General features: G+C 43.3%; 1 protein-coding gene across 3 annotated transcripts in view; it reads left to right on the forward strand.

Annotated features, from left to right (window-relative positions):
* LOC144065844 (adhesion G protein-coupled receptor L3) overlaps positions 1 to 20,376 on the forward strand; it is a 91,523-nt gene that overhangs the window by 9,997 nt on the left and 61,150 nt on the right. For all 3 annotated transcript variants that reach the window (XM_077589035.1, XM_077589037.1, XM_077589036.1), the window contains exon 5: positions 16,080 to 16,170. The gene's annotated coding sequence lies outside the window, so the exon portion shown is untranslated. The remainder of the gene's footprint in view (positions 1 to 16,079; positions 16,171 to 20,376) is intronic.

Genomic DNA, 20,376 nt, shown 5'->3' on the forward strand with positions numbered 1-20,376 from the left:
GAGGGAGCTCTTTAGCACGATACATTTTGGAAGGTTTCTTAAACAGAATTATTGGCTGAGGAAACAATACTTGGATCCCCACATCGATTTTTCAACATTCCAATATTCAATAAAAAATATCGATGTATCTGATTTGTAGACACGACGGACATTTTTAGGTGGGCTCGATCTCGTTTCCTCAACGATAAAATATCAAATTTTAAACCCGAGCCGAGGCCTTTGCGGATTTCGCAACTTTTGAGACTGGGACGACTGGCCGTGAATGCTCATGTTTTGCTGCCCAATTCATTTTGACTGAATGAACCGGCCCTCCCGTTCCCAACGAATTGGCTGCCTTGCACCATCTCTGGCCACCAATGACTCCGTATTTCACCTTGGCTTCAGAATGAACACAAAAGAAATGTCTGAGCATATCTGGCCTTCCTAAAAGAGTTCCAAGGAGCTTGAAATTCCAGCAAACAAGTGCGTCGCCATGGCAACCACCGCAGTAAGCCTCTTTTCCTGCAGGCAACGTGCAACATCCCCAAAAGCCCATTGGCCTGTTTGGCTCAGCGCAACTTGGAATTGACATTGTGCAAAAACCAGAAACCAAATAACAAAGTCATAACCTTAAACCTAGTATTACAATACCATTTGAATAATATATCTTTTCATTGGCAGCAAAAAGTCAGTTTGTATGGTTTTGACACCGCTTACCTTGCTTCTCATTTATCGTCGACGAAAGATCGTACATTTTAAGCCGCCGCCCCTTTTGTTGACTCTTTCGCCGCCTCTTTCCACAAAATCCTCCTTCGACTGAATTTAAATAAGTTTGCCATTAGCAGGCGTCCATTCCGTTTGAACTGGGAGAGTTGGAGTTGGCAGCCATTGAACGCGCGTTCCATCTGCGAATAACGCGGTTGGTTAACTTGCCCTGAATATTCAGTTTTTTTAATAGATCTAAAACAATGTTTATTTTAGCTTTTTTTATATATTTGTAGATTTTACAAAATGCTTTTTGAACTAAAAACAAAAAAAATGGATTAAAAAATGACTGATTGATTTAAAAGGGGGAAAATCAGGAAATGTAATATACATCTATACTCTTCATTTTAATTTCATCATAAAACAGAAAGTCGGCACTCATCATTTACTTTCTCGGGCCACACAAAATGATGCGGCGGGCCAAATTTGGCCGCGGGCCTTCACTTTCCCACCTGTGGGATAGGGCGTGCATGTCTGGCGGCAGGACGACGAGGTCCTCGGCCGACTGGGGCTCAAACTTAACTTTAACTGCGTCGCTATTGACGATATGATCGGAAGGTAGGGCCCCAAAAATGTCAGCCACGCGTTTAACGGCGTGGCGAGCATTACAAGGTATCCAAAAGCGATGAAAGTGACAAAGCCGCCTTCCATCAAAGCTCTTTACGGGCCCATAAAAGTCTGATGTATTTGTCCACACGCGTTTTCTGCAGCTTTTTTGGGGGGTCCGGGGGGGGGGGCTTTAATATTTCTGACCTTTTCCCTTTTGCCAACCTCCGACCAAGTAGGCGACTTGAAACAAAGATGCAATGCTTCTCTCTGACTGGAGCTCTAAGGGAAGTTAATTTATGGCCTGTTTGGGAGGCAGGTTGGGGCTTGAATGCAAAGTGAGGTGGCGCACCTGCAGCTGCATACAAATGAATGGAAACGCTGGTTTGTATTTACGCCTCGCCCCCAACCGCCGGGCCCTCCTGATCTGACCGCTAATTGCCGAGCAACCAGAGATGAAAACGAGCTGCCGTAGTCGTGCGTTTTTTTGCAAATTCCGCCTACGAGGCGTCAGCGTTTAGCGTGGTCAGTTCCCTCCCAGATGTTGCTGACTTTAGAATTCTCTGAATCCGTTTTTCTATTTTAGATTCCTCGTTTACTCACAACAAATCCGCCATTATCAGGAGCCGGCGTCCGATCCGTAGCCGTTGAGTTGAGGCTTCCTCACGTTCATACTTGAGGAGATTTACGGAGTGCCGGAGTACCTCAGCGGGCGGGTAATTAAAAGGTTTTCGCGCAGGTGGATAACGCCACCACGGAGCCCGTATTACGCTCGCTCCTTTCTTCTGGCTTTAATTAAACCCCGGTAAATCTGTAATGCATTAAAGGGGGGGACACATCGCTCGGGTTTATCAGAATCTGATTCCGCTTGTATCTTCCGAGCCAATTGCAGCGCTTTTGACTGCGAGCAAATTGATTCGACGAATCAATAGCCCGGGATTGGATTTAGGAGCGAGCCAGGCAAATTTCAAACACCCGCCGCCACCCCAATTTTGAACGATAACCGAGAAAAATTGACATCCCTCCGCCAGGACGTTCGTCGCTACCCGAATGGGGACGGAGGGAGGAGCTTAAAGGGCGGTACGTTTTGGCCTCACCTTGGAACTAATTGACCGCCTGGGCGCCGGCGTTTTGAAAAGTGCTGACGTCTTTTGTTTGTCCGTGCGCGGCGGACGAGGACCGAGATTGTTCGGCGTTCTTTACGGCCGCCTGTCGCCGGCTTCCTTTATGGGTGGGGGCAGGGTGGCGCTCAAATGTCGGTGCTGCAAACTGTCAAGAAAGGAAAATTAGAGCCGGACTCGTAAAGGACGGACGGAGACGATGGCCGCCGACGTTAACTCTTCCAGGGCCGGCCGTTTCCGAAAGACAGACTTTTAGTTGACTTCTGAGTAAAAAGATTGGACTCCTTTAACACGCAAAAAACATCGATGATCAGTGGAACAACCCCCCCAAAAAAATCAATCATTCCGCATTGAATAATTGACATTTTTCTGAAAGGATCCTGATATATTTATTATTAATACACTTTAATCAAAACAGGGAGACATCATTAACATACACTGGCTACAACTTGCAAGGAAAATCACTCCCAACCCGCCTTCGTCCAAGAGGATTCTCAAGAAACGGCATCCTCCTCTGTCGCGCCATACTCAAAACATCTAATGTAATTTGATTTAAACAATTGCATAAGCTAACCGAATAACACCATTAAGGACTAAAAACAACTGCTCATATTAGATCGGAACCAAAAACAACTGCGTAAGAATTTGCACGAATAAGCATAATAATTTCTTTATAAGGTAAACAGAGCGACTGTATTTTTTAAACAATAATGCGAGTATTTTCGGAAGTTGATTCGATTATCGCCATCTGCCGGAATCCAAGTCAAAGCAATTTAAGAGTCCCTCGTAGATCTTCATTGCCAACTCGGATCAACAGTCTCGGCCTGGAACATGGTGTCCTGTTCAGTCAATAGTCCTGAAAACAATGAACTGGCCTCGAAAGCAGCTGTGGGGGGAAAGTGTCCTCGAGCTTACTCGGTCCCCACATAAAGTATAGCACAAATTAATTTATAGCTTCATTACCTATTAAATGCTGAATGAAAATATAGTAACATCTCAGAATAAGCCCAACAGATTCCCTTAAAGGTTTCCTCCCACTAGTGATTGGATGTCTTTCATTTGACAGCGTTAAAGACGATGCTTAACAATAGCTTTACCTTTCGCGCGGGAATAAAAGCCGAGAAGAGAAAAAAAACGTCGCTTTGTGACTCCGTTTAAAAATTACAGCGAGCTATGAGGATCGTGAAGTTCAAACCGTAAATTTTTATGATTTGCTTTGGCTCACTTCCGGATAATCGGACACGAGGGAAGCTACGCTTGTCCTAAAGCTTCAAACGACATTGACTTGCCGTCATTAATGTCAGCGTTTCGCTAACCTTAGTTGTACCGTTCAGCAGACATTTTACATGGCGAGTGCGTCGTCCCTTCACTTTTTTGTTCATTTGGAGCATTTCTGGGTCACTTTTTGTTGATTTCTGTGGATTTTTAGGCCCTCAAAGACACTCGATTTTATCCGACTATCCGGAATTTCATAGCATTGAAATGAGTGCCCTATAAAGATGGCCGTAATGCCACGGCGGCGAGCAACCGTGGGATTCCTCGGACCGGTCGCCGCAAGACTGTAATCAGTCATTATGTCAAAATGCAGCCCTGCGAGTCCCGCCGCCGCTCGTTCAGCCAAATAATAAGCGACAACAAAGACCGGCGTGCAGGTTGCGAGAGAGCCTTCGCCGCCGCCGGCTCTTCCTACGGAGGGACGTCAACTGATTTTTTTTCCTCACAATGCGGCGAACGGAATATTTTGGATGTTCCTGAAAAGAAAATGCGCTTTGAAGTCAGATGGAATTCATAACAAGACCACCACTGCCAATTGTTTCCAAGTCAAGTCGCGGTCAAAAAATCTCAGCCTTGAAGGATTTTAATATGTTGGTGATAATGTACCGTATTTTCTCGCATATTAGCCCCCAGTGTATAAGGCGCACTCTTATAATTGCCTTAAAATCGTTAAATTTGACAATTTCTTGCGTCCACGTATGTGTGTATATATATATATATATATATATATACACACATACGTGTACGCAATAAATTGTCAAATTCAACGATTTTAAGGCAATTATAAGAGTGCGCCTTATACACTATATATATATTTCAGAAACACGCTTATTTATTTATATATTTATTCATGTATTTATTTAAAAACTTACTTATTACCTATCTATTTATGTCTAAAATGCCTTTCCTATTTCTGCATCCTCACCCTCTTGCTACTGTGACAACGAAATTTCCCGAATATGGGATGAATAAAGTTATCCAATCCAATCCAATGTCCATATTCATGGTTTTAATAGTTAAATTAAAAGGCTGTTCCTGCAGAAGGGTACAAATACGTACATACTGTACTTTCTCGCATATTGGCCGCCCCGTGTATAAGTTGCACCCTTATAATTGCCTTAAAATGGTTGAATTTGACAATTTCTCGCATACAAGCCGCCCCCTGATTCACAATTTTCATGTCCATATTCATGGTTTTAATAGTTAAATTAAAAGGCTGTTCCTGCAGAAGGTTTACATCAGGGAAGTAATTTTTTTAATACAAATATGTACGTACCGTACTTTCTCGCATATCAGCCGCCCCGTGTATAAGTCGCACCCTTATAATTTCCTTAATATCGTTGAATATGACAATTTCTTGCGTAAACCCTGATTTACAATTTTCATGTCCATATTCATGGTTTTAATAGGGAGTACAAATGTTTTACTTTGAAGGGGAAAATCTTAAGAAAAATCATCGTACGTGGTTTTGTATGAATCAAAAGCACATTATTAGAGTCAATAAAAGGAATTAGTTCATCCAGTAATGGTTGTTTTCTTACTGCAAAACTGAAAATAACCAACAAATAGTATATATTAATTTACCAACATCTAAGCGTATAGCCATGCTGTAAGTCTTCTGCGCATATAAGCCGTTCCTTTGAATCAGTCATCATTTTTTTGAGTTACAAATACGGCTTATATGCGAGAAAATACCGTAATTCTGTCAGCTAGCCAGAATTGCAAGCAGTCCAATTGAACGTAGATCTGCAATCCTCTCCTGAGCCTATCGCACCGACATATATATATTTTCCGGTTCTCGGAAGCGGCGACATAAATGTTATTTGCTCACTGACTGGCGCGTAATTAGCTGACTATTGTATGCGAGGCGTACGATTGATAGGGTGGGATTAATCTCATCCAAATGTTAAGCTTTTATAATCTTCTCGTGGACCCCTTTTACCCTCTCATCCATAATAAATGTTGTTAAAAGTCATCCCGGCCGAGAGCAAACAGGCGTCGGCTTGCCTCGCATCGACTGCGATGCGAGGCGAGCCGACCAATCGGCGACCGGCGGCGACCGGCGGCTCAATGCGAGGCGACTCTTTATGGAATTTCTGCCCCCAATGATTAATAAGGTTAGCGCAGTTCTCGCCAGCCGGTTAGCGCCGCTATCCGTAACCTTCATTGTCGGGTTTTTGTTCAATTCCCGGTGCGGAACAGAACCTCCTAATGAACAGCCCGTCATTGATTAGCCAAGACAACAGAGATGGCTTTGTTCCCCTTTTTTTTTATTCCTTATCTGTTCAGGCGTTTTCCCAAATTGTCTCCCGGGCGCCGCTTCCGGCGACTGGGCACCGGCGGGCCGTTTAGCCGAGGTGTCGCTAATGAGCGCCGCCAAAGGCCGAGCTCCTGTAATCTTGTTTATGTTTCGGCGAGCCGGCTTTGTGTCGGCGCACAGCTGGAGAGCCCTTTTTCCGCAATTGCGGCGTAGCAGAAATAATTGGGCCTGCGGCTCGGATGCATGCAGGTAATTTGCTAATTTATGCCTCTCGGTCGGCGCGATCGTTGCTGAAAGTCGTGTAAAACGCTAACAAGGTTGCATCCTCCGCCGACTGCCGTGTCTTGGAGTCAGTCTTGCGTTTTCCGCTGACTGCCGTGTCTTTGAGTCGGTCTTGCCAATTTGCCAGGGAACGGTCGGATACGCCCAGGCAACCGCCGTGACCGGACGTTTGGTCGCCGGACTTTTGGTCGCCGGACATTTGGTCGCGGACGTTTGGTCGCCCCAACCCAAACAACGGGCGACCAAACATCCGGCGACCAAAAGTCCGGCGACAAAACAAGGTAAAACAACACGGTCTACGCATCAATAAAAGCCAACAGTGGCCATGACCAGTTTCACTGGGCCAACGTTTTTAGTGTATGAGTTTGTATGTACATGCGTTGTCCCTTTAAGAAGCGACGTCAGTTCAGTCAGGGTCTTAACAAGTTCTCCAACAAAACACAATAAAAGTCCGGGAAATTTGGAGCTTTTCTTTAGCCTAATAATTAATAGAGCATTAAGAATGACTAAATAATAATTTGCAGTTTGTATTTAGGGAATTTGAGCAACAATTTTAGGTACACGGTCGATTGGTCGCCGGTCTTTTGATCGCCCGGAAGGTTATTGATAATTACCATTTAAATCGTTGCTCAAATTCCCTAAATACAAACTGCGAATGACTATTTAGTCATACTTAATGCCCTAGTAATTATTAGGTTAAAGAAAAGCTCAAAATTTCCCGTACTTTTATTGTTTTTTGTTGGAGAACTTGTGAAGACCCTGACGGACGTCGCTTCTTAAAGGGACAACGCATGTACATACAAACTCTTCTACATTCACACGTTGGCTCAGTGAAACTGCTCATGGCCATTGTTGGCTTTTATTGATGCGTCGACCAAACGTCCGAGTACCGGCAACCGCGTAGCGTCGCGGCGGCTCGGCAGCGGATGAGCGGAGCTTGAGCCGCCGCTGCCGGCCCTCCCGCTTTGCGCGCATCGGACGTCTGCTGGAGGGATTAGACGGCTTTCGTTGTCAGTGGCACCGAGAGCGTCAATGACTCCGGCGGGGTGAAATTGAGCAGGCATGAAGCGATTTCTGCGCATCGATTTCTGGCGCTCGGTGTCGGTGTAGACACTGCAGGCAGGCGGGGAGGCCGGCAAAGACCATTTTGCAACCTTCTCTACTATCGCTGCACTGCAGGCGAACACGGAAGGGGGGGGACGGCTGCGAGCGGTCTCCCCGCTCTGTCGTCAGTCCTCCCTAACCGCCGCTCTTCCAATTAGAGCATGCCAGTGGAATGACAAGCCGTGGGGGCAGAAGCTACACAAATGCTTCACCTCCAGACCGTTTTAGTCTTTCCTTTCAATCGTTTTGGGACAAATGTCGAGCGTGGGTTGGCGTAGGGACGATGACGGGGTGTGACAAGGCTACTGGGCCATGGAGGACACCTAGAATTGAGTTTCGCTTCAGCCACGCTAACTAGGGTGAGCATTCTTTTAGCCTACGTCCGCACGGTCGGTCAACTCACGACTGGACGTCAGTCAGGGATTGACAGTGACGGACGGACTGGCGTGACTGCGGACCTGCTAAATGATATTTTTCGGGTGGGCGGTCAAGTCATGTTGATAGACAAAGGTTAAAAAAAAATACTGTAAATAATAAAAATCAGTTTCAGAAAATCATCCAAAAAATAACAATAATAATGTGAAATCTAACAATAAAACTAGATATCTAGATATCTAGATTGGTTAAACAAAAAAATGAATTAATTTCATTTCCTCCTCCCAAAACATTCCTGGAGTTTTATTTTGAAACCTTGAATGAATTTCCTCCATTTCATTCAACTTCCGATGCTTTCTTGGCATCGTTTCTTTTGGAATTTTTCTCAACGCGGAATTGGACTTTGCTCAGGGAAGGCCGGCGTGTTTTTTCCGTTTGTTTGTTTGTTTGTTTTGCACGTCCGCCCGTTTTCCCGAGATCTTCCTCTGACCGCAGTCACACCAGCAGATGCGCCGATTCGTCACGCTTAAGAAACCCCGCTCCGGCGGCCATCTGTCTCGCTGCGTCTGTTAGCGCGCCGAGACAATTTGTTTTCGCATCCAACTTTAATGGCATGCAAAATATGCCGAAGCCATCTCGCGACCCCCGAACCTCATTCCGGGAGCTCATTCTCAAAAAGGTTAGGGAGAGCGGAAAACATGCTAACGCCCCACGTATTTACCGTCAACCGCAAGGCGTCCTGTTAGTAAGGATTGCACACGATTTGATTGGAATTTGACAGGCGACCCGATCCCAAGGTGTGGGGAATGCCTAAGCTTAGAAATAACCAGGTACCATATTTTCTCGCCTATTAGCCACCTCCGCATATTAGCCGTAGCCTTAAAATTGCCTGCACGTAGACAAATTCAAAAAGGAGGTCACGTGAGCAGTACAACCAGGAAGTGTGTCCGTAGAGGTTAAGTTTGTCATCCCTAGGTGGTAAGATGGCGGCGTCCTGAGCGAGCAATGGGTTTTTTCACGTAAGATACTGTTTATTTTTTCTTGAATTTCATTCATCGAAAGCAAAATTTATTTTGTTTAGCGTTTCATCTGTTTATCTTTTCTCTATTTTGAAATAAATGACCGCGTTGTCTTGCGTTATGGCGTTTCGACTTTGTCACCTTGCAGTTTTGTTTAAGTCAAGTCTAATTTGTGCGCTTATAAGCCGCACCCTCGATTCATACGCAAGAAAATACGGTATACAAAATATTGAGTACGGTGTTGAGTACAGGATTTAGTCGCGTTACGATTCCTGTTTTTGTTCTCTGCTTTTCAGTAGCGATGTAGCAGGTTACATCGAATCCATTTGGTTTCGTGACATAGCTTGGGTTCACTTGCTAGCATGATCTAAGCCACATGTGTCAAAGTTGCGGCCCGGGGGCAAATCTGGCCCGCCGCATCATTTTGTGTGGCCCGGGAAAGTCAATCATTGGTGCCGACTTTCTGTTTTAGGATCAAATTCAAATGAAGAGTATAGATGTATATTAAATTTCCTGATTTCCCCCCTTTTAAATCAGTCATTGTCATTTTTAAATCATTTTTTTCTGTGTTTTTAGTTCAAAAATCATTTTGTAAAATCTAAAAATATATTTTAAAAAGCTCAAATAAACATTGTTTTAGATCTATAAAAACCGGAATATTCAGGGCTTTTAATCCAGTTCTTAAAATCCATTTATATTTAAAAAAATCTAAATATTTTATCTAAAATGGTCCGGCCCATATGAAATGGAGTTGACGTTAAAGCGGCCCGCGAACCAACCCGAGTCTGACACCCCTGATCTAAACGCTCTTCCCGGTTCAAATGGATGGGACTACCACGAGCCGTAAATTTGCACCATTGGCTGACGGGAATATCCGCTGGACGGCGACCCAGGTTTCCAAAACCCGAAGCGTTTTGAGATAAACAAAAGCACCCCTCGGCCTAGTTACTTGAAAACAGATGCTGTGAAAACGGCAGACTTTCCCGCGGTCCGCTTTTGCCTCATTCTTCGCCGGCTGCTCCTCGGGGCCGCGTGTTCAATATGAAACTACAAATATGATTTAGTGGATAGATAGCCTTGGGGCTCGGAGGTACCAACGCCGCCGTGTAGTGCGAGGCGGGCGGCATGTGTAGGTGAAGGTTATCTCGGAAACCGGTAAAGCGCTCCAGAGGTTTGAGACCTAACCTGTGACATCATTAAGTGCAATGCCATTGTATTTAAACAGAGGCTTTATGCAATTTATTTTTATTTTATAACAAAGGCACTCGCCGTGTATTAATTCCTGCTAGATTCAAATCAGAAAAGAATCACTAATCTTACCCAGAATGCAACTGGATTCACAAGTTGATCTAATGTATTTTTTTTTTCTTGAATTCACAGATGTAAAAATACATTTTGTTTAGCGTTTTATCTGTTTCTCTTTTCTCTATTTTGAAATAAATAACCGTATCGGCCGCATTGTTTTGCCTTATGGCGTTTCGTCTTGGTCACCTTGCCGTTTCGTGCATGTCAAGTCTAATTTGTGCGCATATAAGCCATACCTTCGAATCAGTCGTATGTTATTTTGAGCGACAATTACGGCGTATATGCGAGAAAATACGCTAACTATTAAAATAAAGTAAAATAAATAAAATTAAAATAAAGTAAAATAAATAAACTTAAAATAAAGTAAAATAAATAAAATAAAAGTAAAATAAATAAAATTAAAATAAAGTAAAATAAATAAAATTAAAATAAAGTAAAATAAATAAAATTACAAATAAAGTAAAATAAATAAAATATATAAGTAAAAACATAAGGAATATAATATGGAGATTTAATTATAAATAAAAAAATGAAAAAGAAATGATAAAAATAACTGACAATGCAAGCCCTCACAGTTCAAATCAATTCGTTCTCTATTGCATAGCTGGTAGTTATAATTTATGTTAAATTAAAATTTATCCATCATCGCATTACATCGCATAAAAAATATATATGACAAACTTGTAACAATATTTGACTTAAACAGTAATTACAGTGTTTTGCGTTATGGCGTTTCGTCTTTGTCACCTTGCCGTTTCGTGCATGTCAAGTCTAATTTGTGCGCATATAAGCCGTACCTTCGATTCAGTCGTTGTTATTTGAGCGACAATTACGGCGTATGTGCGAGAAAATACGCTAACTATTGTGTTGTAATGCTTGGTCACATTTGGTATTTCGCCACTCACCAATATAGTGTAGAAAGTGAAAAAATGGGAAAACCTGAAAGCCAGCAAAAGCCAGGCAGACTAGCTAAAAGTGCTTTAAAGTCCAAGCTAGATGGGATTGGACGTCGACCAGTGACAAACTCATTTAAATAACAATCTGTCAAACGAACAGCAGTACTGGTTTTCTTGACACACGCGAGCCGACCGCATTTAATTCCATTGAGTAGAGGACTCGGGAAGGAGCCTAGGGGAAACACCCCCACCCACCAGAAAGAGAATCTGCAAATGATTTAAGGTCTGGTTCTAGTTACTGGCGGTTTACTTTTGAACGTTGTTTTCCGCCGGCAAGCTCAAGCGACTCGCGTGCCTTGGTAAACCTTACCCTAGTCCCCCCCCCCCGTCCTGAGATCTATGCAACTTGACCCTCGGTGAGTTCTGAACGCCACCCTCGGCGATGGCAGCGACACACCCGCGTGTGGTTGGAATAAGGCACGTTTATTTGATTTTATCGGAGTGTTCAATAGGCGTGTGTGTCAAGGGTGGCCAGGCGGCAACGGTGGTGGTGGTGGGGGGGGGGGGGGGGGGGTCCTGGGCCCGCGGCGCCAAGGACGTGGCTTGACAGGTGTGTGCGGTGGGGCTAGAGAGCCGGCTAATAGTACAATGCGGCTATTCAGGCGCTAAAGGAGACAACCGAGATATGGCAGGACCCTTGTGAGGAGGCGGGGCCAGGCAATTGGGGGAGGGGGTGCGTGGCTTTTGAATCGGTGCCCACGTCAACCTTACCCTTTAAGTCATTGTTGGGGTGGGCCACTAACCAAATGGATTTAAATCTGGGGTGTCAAAGTGGCGGCTCGGGGGCCAAATCTGGCCCGCCGCATCATTTTGTGTGGCCCGTAAATGATGAGTGCCGACTTTCTGTTTTAGGATCAAATTCAAATGAGTAAAAGAGTATAGATGTATATTCAATTTCCTGATTTTCCCCCTTTTAAATCAATCATTGTCATTTTTTAATCCATTTTTCCTGTGTTTTTAGTTCAAAAATCATTTTGTAAAATCTAAAAATAGATTTTAAAAAAGGTAAAATAAACATTGTTTTAGATCTATAAAAAACTGAATATTCGGGGATTTTAATCCAGTTCTTTTAATCCATTTATTAAAAAAAATTCTAAATATTATATCTAAAATTGTCCGGCCCACATGAGATCTGGTCACCATGAATGTGGCCCGCCAACCAAACTGGGTTTGACACCCCTGGTTTAAATGATTGAAGCAGTCTTTTTTAAATTCTAATTATTTTAAATCCGGGACTACAAAAATGGGGAATGGCAGAACAATTTGAATTTGTGAACATGTTTTATTCAACTTCCATATTTAAAATGACACTTGGTCTACGTACGCAGGCCATCTTTAGTTCCTAAAGCCTAACCGTAAGTCTCTAAACCTTACCTTAAGACCGTGAAAAACCTTGAAATTCGGATCCTCTCCCTTCCAATGGAATGGTTGTCCATTATCGTGGCAAAAATGAAACAATGTCTCCAAATCCTTATCAAATTCCAACAAACGACATTTTTTTGTTCTCGGCTTTGGATGACATCATTCCATCGGTCATTTTTGGCCGCTGCGTAAATCTCTCCCTCTCTTTTGCCCACCCGCTTTTTTGATGCCCGTGACGTCCTTGACCGCCGACCTTCCGCCCGGGCTAAAAGCGCTATCCCCGCGTCAAAGGCGCCGTGGTACGAGCGCCTTCCCCGTCAAGTCCCGCTCGTTTCAGCCGTACAATTTTCCCCTCTGTTGACTTTTATGTTCTCCTACAAGGTTGATGACGGGCCTGCGTGCGGAGTATGCGTGTATTTCCAAATAAAGACAAATGTGCTCGGCATAACAATGCGCAATTCCGCCGCCGCTGCGGTAAACAGCTCCCGGCCTCGTTTTTGACAATTGGCCCATTCGTATTCAGCGCTCGGAGTGCGTCACACTTTTCCCACTAAAACGTCATAGCTCAAATGAAGTCGTCGCCTCGCGAGAAAAGGAGTTTCGCAATAATTTTATTGGCTCTTGTTAAAAATACATTGGAGGAACGATGTAGAAATAGTACCACAATAAATATAAATAAATAAAATAGAAATAAAGTAAAATAAATAAAATTAAAATAAATAAAATTAAAATAAATAAAATTTAAATAAATAAAATTTAAATAAAGTAAAATAGATAAAATTAAAATAAAGTAAAATAGATAAAAATAGAATAAATAAAATTAAAATAAATAAAGTAAAATAAATAAAATTAAAATAAAGGAAAATAGATAAAATTAAAATAAAGTAAAATAGATAAAATTAAAATAAAGTAAAATAGATAAAATTAAAATAAAGTAAAATAGATAAAATTAAAATAAAGTAAAATAGATAAAATTAAAATAAAGTAAAATAGATAAAATTAAAATAAAGTAAAATAGATAAAATTAAAATAAAGTAAAATAGATAAAATTAAAATCAAGTAAAATAAATAAAGTAAAATAGATACAATTAAAATCAAGTAAAATAAATACAATTAAAATAAATACAATTAAAATCAAGTAAAATAAATACAATTAAAATCAAGTAAAATAAATACAATTAAAATCAAGTAAAATAAATACAATCAAAATCAAGTAAAATAAATACAATTAAAATCAAGTAAAATAAATACAATTGAAATCAAGTAAAATAAATACAATCAAAATCAAGTAAAATAAATACAATCAAAATAAAGTAAAATAAATAAAATATATAAATAAAAACAAAGAATATATTTTTTAAAAGGTGTATGAAACCGAATATGGAGATTTAATGATAAATAAAAAAATGAAAAAGAAATTTTAATGCAAGCCCTCCCAGTTCAAATCAATTGGTTCTCTATTGCGTAAATGGTAGTTATAATTTATGTTAAATTAAAATGTATCCATGAAGAAATCAAAGTTTCACAAGTTGCATTTACATCGCATAAGAAAATATATATGACAAGCTTGAAACAATATTTGACTTTAGCACTTGTGATGCAGTTTTGCAAGAAAGCGCTAAAATAACGGCTAACCCTAAATTGGCCCGTCATGTTGCAAACTCACATGACAGGAAAGTGGCGCTTTTACCGGGATTTTTTTTTAAACATTAACACGCTGCTAATTTGACAGCCATTGTGGACTTTTTAGTTTTTCTCCTGACAGTCACGGCGGGCATCGTCCATTACTCCACAACAGGCTCATTCAATTTGCCACATTAGCGCCTTTTGTCCAAAGCGAAGACTCGGAAGCTACGGCTTAGTCGCTCACGTATATACCGTGAGCCCCTCCCACCTCCTCCGACGCCGTTCTCAGCACATTTTCCACTCGGCTGATAAAATAAGCCGCACTTTGATGAGCTTTCGGCGGGCCCGCCGTGCTTATGGCTCAGTAAACGCTTTTATAGAGAGACACGCCGCGGGCCCTCGACCGGAATGGGCCGGCCAGCGTGGCGCATTTCTGTACATTCTGGTGCGTTTTGGGTTTTCGTAGCTTTCCGGGCGGGAGATTTGCGGAAAAAATGGAATATTTGCAACTTTTGCCCGCAGGAACTCAGGGCGTTTGCCTGAATAGTCTTGCTTCTTTTCATCTGCGTCGTTCAAATACGACGCGTCCTTGAAGCGGGAAAGGCTTTTCTGCTATTGAGTGCATCCACGAGGCGCTTTGCAAATTTTCTGCAACACTGCAGAGGATAAATAATATACACCCACTCCTCTTTTGTCGTGCCACGCTCTTCAAATTTAATCAAACGGCGACTAGTGAGAAACTCATTGATGAAAGGGTGACTGGATGCTGCGCGATTGGTCTATTTCTTCTCATCCTTCAGCCATTGCGGGTTGACAAAACCGCTATTAAATCAACACAACAATATATTTGCTTGTGCAGCTATCTCCAAATACAGTTTGGTAGCTCTGGCTAATCACTAGCCAATCATAGTTGGTGAAAGCGATGACGTATCCCTACACCTGCGACAAGGCATTGTGGTGTGGCCAACTCGAAATCTGATTGGTTAAAGCAACAGTCTTATCGACGCTTTTTTAACGCAGCAGAGCCTGCAGAACTGATTGTGAAGACCATGAGGCAGAATTCTGACCCTGGCAACAAATAATGGCTGAAATGTGATTGGTTAAATGCTTCAATATGAAAACACACATCTGGAAGCAGTGCAACCAGGGGGGAAAGCGATGAAAGGAAGCTAACAGACAATTTGGAATTATTTCATAAGTATTGATGGACAAAATATTGATTCAGATATTTCTAAGGCCAGCAGAGAAGGCCTTGAAGGCCCTGACGGCGTTTTTGCCTTGTATGACCCAGGTGTTTGTCATCAACCAGTGTCTGTGTATTTAAACCCCTTGTTTTTGGAATGTCTTTGCGGGAGTATTGTTTCCTGTTTACGTTAGTAATGTTTGCCTCTTCGTCGGTCTGCGTCTCCCCCGGTTAGTTTTTTTGGGGTTAATTTTGTCCCAGTTTGGATTATTTGTACGGTTATAGAAACGAGGTTTTTCAAAATAATCACGACGACGACTGAAGAGAAAGGTGACGGAATGTCCGCCATCAAAATGTTAATGGCGTTCGGGGAAATTTACGGCGGGGAGGTAATGCACTTTAAAACAGGATCTTTGTCGCGCGGGGCCCTCGACGAATCCCGATAAATCAGCCATTAAAAAGCCGACGTGTCCTGGATTTACACAGCGGCGGATGGCGGCACTGTCATGGGAACTGTAACGAATTTATGAAGACCTCATTCCTGAAGCAAAATCAATTCTTCTCCTTGCGTCTTTGGAATCATCGCCGGCGTGTCTTTGCTCAACATAAATTAAACATTTAGTATTTGTCCAAATTTCAAGACGCCATTTGAGGTTCGCTAAATGTTTGTCGTCGTCCATTTGGGAGATGATTGGAATTTTAAGTCCATCGGAGTATCACGATCTAGTAATGTTTCACGTTTCTAATCAAAATAAGTACAATTTTTCGGGAATATGCTATGCGTATTATTTTTGATATTTGTATAAAAGCAAAGTATTGATTTATAGTACGTCAGAAATGAATTTATTGGTTCACGGATCGTCCGATCGAATCATTTATTCATTCAAATGGATTGCTTATGGATTCTTTTTTTTTTTTCAGGATGGTCAGTGGCCCGATGATGCGGGATGTTCCGGCGACCGATCGGAATTAGGAGCGCCATTGTGGACTGACACGCCTTAACAGTGGCAAGGTAGGAAAAGCACACCCTCAGTTTTTGCATTCTCCTGCCATTTTAGCCGTGTACATTGTTTACGTTGCTCCCCAAGCCCTCCGTCGAGCTTTTATGCTATTTTTTTTTATTTTTACGACGCCGTATTCAACAGGAACGGGCATAAAAACCAGCACCGGGGGCGAAAGTGCCACGTCAGCTCTTTTGATAAGTCGGCAGGGGCTCGTATTGTGTTTTCACGACAGCTTGGGGGGGGTGGGCACGTCTGGTGCTGCGACCCACGCTCGGCTGCAGACGCATTCCGCCGTAATCCCACAGTAGTACACGTGAACTGATTTGCATTCCGAAAAAAAATCAACAACAAAGAGCGAGGGCGGTAAATGTTGCTGACACCGGCGCAATGGCATTAGGCGCCAGATGAAAATAAAACATTTGAACAATAGGGAAAGCGGCGGTAGGTAGGCCGTCAATCTTTCTTCGAGCTGTCTTTAACAGGTCGCCTCGACCCAGTCGGGCTCTGTTGATTGCGCGCCAACTGCTTCCGGGCTGGAAAATCTCGGTCCGATATTTTCGCCGAATGATTTCTGGGAGTTTCCGGCGTGTTGACAGCGGAATAAAAGCGGAAGGTTGTGGATCGGTTTTCCGATTTTTGGGGTTAGGTCTGGTCAAGTTATTGCCTGGTCAAGCTAAAAACGGTTCGCTTTTTGATAGGTTCATTAATAAGTATACTATCGGAGACATAATCCAGCGATAACTTTCAAGTGAGAATCGATCCTGGCTCGTCCTCGCCACGGAGCATTCTAAAGGACCGAATTCATCTCCTGCCAATTTAAGACATCGAAACAAAACAATTACAAGGTTATCTATTCAATCTGATTGCATAAGCGAATAACACAATTAAGATAAAAAAACAACTGCAACAATAATTGCATATCAGGTGTACCGAGCGACAACAATATGCGAGTATTCCCGGAGGTTGATTCTTTTATCGCCATCTGCTCCGGAATCTAAGTCAAAGCAATTTAAGAGTCCTTTACAGATCTTCATTGCGAACTCAGATCAACAGTCCTCGGCCCGGGACTGGGTGATCTGTCAGGTCAATAGTCCTAAAAACAATGAAATGTCCTCGGGGCCAGCTGCAGGGGGAAGTGTCATTGGCACCCGTTATACTGAGTTTTTGTCTGCTTATAATGATTAATATTCCACACATACATATAATGATTAATGCGCACATATATAATAATATCCCAGAATAACCCCAACACTTTTAAGCCGTTTTTTATTGCCGTCAGTTCATGGAAAATGTGTCGTTTGACGTCTAATCAATTTCAAGAGGGAAGGTTGATAGCGAGTGAACAATCGCTGGTTCCAGTACAAATCGATCGGGCGGGAAATTCTGGATGGTAGCGAGTCAAATGAGCAAATGTCAGCCATTCAAATTCAAAAGAATTGGACGCCTACTTTTAATTGTGTTTTCGGTACTTGGACATTTTGTCGAAAGACTTTTGGTCGACCGGACGTTTGGTCAAACGGACGTTTGGTAGAACGGACGTTTGGTAGGACGGACGTTTGGTAGAACGGACGTTTGGTAGAACGGACGTTTGGTCACCGGGTTGTTACTGTTGAAACCAGCTCTCAAAATTTTAATCACGAGAGAGAGAGTGAGTTTAATATCTAAATATCTAATATCAAAATATCAACAGTAAACTCTCTGTCATAATTTGACAGCGAGCGAACCCGCCGACCAAACGTCCGTTCTACCAAACATCCGTTCGACCAAACGTCAGGGGACCAAACGTCCGGGGACCAAACGTCTTTCTACGAGACGTCCGGTCACGGTGTTGTCAGGCGCAGCGCGATTAGACGTCAATCGTCGTCAATGGTACGAAAAGTGTTTAATCGAAGATGAATTTGGATGAAATCTTCTTTTGAAAGCTTATTTACTTTGCATCCGGCAAAATCGACTTTCCCATTGGGCGAAAGCGCCTCGCCGATAACGACATCTCACCTCGAGTCAATATTTTCTATTGTTAACAACAATGTTTGCGGCCATTGCTAACAGTTTGCTCGTCGGGATCACACAAACAAAGTCCGCCGTCGTTCGGCCGGGCTGCCGTCGCCAAGGCGACGCCACTTTCCCCATCGGTGTCTTTTGAAGCGTCGTTCTTCATTAAGCGCCGCGTGACTTCTGAGCAACGCGCTCGCTTAGACGGCCGTCGATGCTCAGCTCGGTATCCGCGCCATGGGGTGGCGTCCGGGGTTCCTCGCCGAGCGCCGTCGCCGGGCGGGAAAGGTCTCCATTTCGATTCAAATGAGATGATTTGCATGGTTTGGAGACACCTGGGAAAACAAAACAAAGGTTTGCGCGTTTAAGACAACAGGACAAACTGTGAAAAGTACTTTGACCCAAAATGGAGACGACCTTTGCGCCCTTCAGTTTTTAATCGGACAGTCTTCACGAAATGAGCGACCCCTACATCAATTTTAGAGTCGACTGCGCTTATCAACAAGACGGCCAGGGCGTTGCGCTCGGTCGTCTGCCAGGGATTAATCCTCGCTTGGAGCCGTTCGTTATACCGCTCAATATATTTAACTGAATATTGATGAATTTAATTAAAACAGCGACTACCAATGACTCATCACGGGACGGTAATGAACACTTGTTTACAAGTGTTTATCACCGTTTGTTCCAAGTGGAAGGGCCACGGCGATTGGAGGTTTGTTCCCTCACTGCCAACCTCCCCACTTCAAAGGGATTGGACAGCCAACGCCGTTAATTCCCCAATTGGTTCAATGAGAAAAGGGTGGAAAACGTAAAACCAAACAGTCTAATGCCCGTGTGCGGTCGATTGGTCGCCGGTATTTTGGTCGCCGGTGTTTTGTCCGCCGGTGTTTTGGTTGCGGTCTTTTGGTCGCCCCGACTGCGACAACGGGCGACCAAAAGACCGGCGACAAAACAAGGTAAAACAACACGGACTACGCATCAATAAAAGCCATCAATGGCCATGAGCAGTTTCACTGAGCCGACGTGTGAGTGTAGAAGAAGAGTTTGTATGGACATGCGTTGTCCCTTTAAGAAGCGACGTCAGTTCAGTCAGGGTCTTTACAAGTTCTCCAACAAAAAAACAAAAGTCCGGGAAATTTGGAGCTTTTCTTTAGTCTAATAATTACTAGTGCATTAAGTATGACTAAATAGTCATTGGCAGTTTGTATTTAGGGAATTTGAGCAACCATTTAAATGGTACCTAATTATCACTTACCTTCCGGGCAACCAAAAGACCGGCGACCAAAAGACCGGCGACCAAAAGACCGGCGACCAATCGACCGTGCACCCTAATGCTAATGCATTTAAACTCGTAGCTCTCGTTGCGGTAGGCTGCTGTTTTTGCGACTGACATTATATCCGAATTCCAAGGCCACAACCTTCCAGCTAATATAATCCGTGTCCTTTTGTTGTTGTTGTGAACCTTTCCAAAGCGAGGGCCAAAAAAAATCTGCTATTTTATCGAATGGAAGCAGATGAATAATGATTTGCGCGTGCTTTGCTTTGCCCGTGACATATTCTTCATTTCTCCACCAGAAATCCCAAATCCTTTCAGTCCAAAAATTGCCTGCCACTCCACCGTGAGTGGAGGACAGGGGGTGGGGGGGGGTCTGACTCCCTGCCAAGTGGTCGTAATCAGAAGCTGTCAGGTGTAAAGTGTCCTCCTTCGCGACTCGGGAAGACGGCGTAATGTCCCGTCTCGGCGGCGTATCTGCGGGCAAAACGCTTGTTTGTCAGGTAAAAGGGAATCGCTGGAGTGTAGCCATACGTTTTCATGAGCCTCTCATCATCATACGTCACCGTCAAAGTGCTTTTTACGTCCCCTCCCCCCCCCCCCACCCCCCCCGCCGTCCCAAATTTCCATATTTGTCCTATCCCCTGCTCCCGGAGCCGTAAAAACAACGAGCGGCGGAAATGATTGATTTGCATCTGTTTATCTCCGCCGCGAGGATCCCGACAGGGCCGCGGGCTTTTATTTATTGATTTTTACGATGGCCCTTAACGGGCGCGAGGACACCTGGGAGGCTTTCCATTTGCTTCTATCAAAGTTTTGACGTGGCGTCCGCAGTGGACCGCCATTAAAAAGCAGTTATCCCAGCCAGCGCGAATCAAATCTCGCCAAAATACAATCGCCAAGTGTACCGATAATGCGACTTAAAGACTCCCGAAGTACGAAATTACTC

Source organism: Stigmatopora argus, chromosome 20 (assembly GCF_051989625.1).
Source record: "Stigmatopora argus isolate UIUO_Sarg chromosome 20, RoL_Sarg_1.0, whole genome shotgun sequence".
NCBI lineage: Eukaryota > Metazoa > Chordata > Actinopteri > Syngnathiformes > Syngnathidae > Stigmatopora > Stigmatopora argus.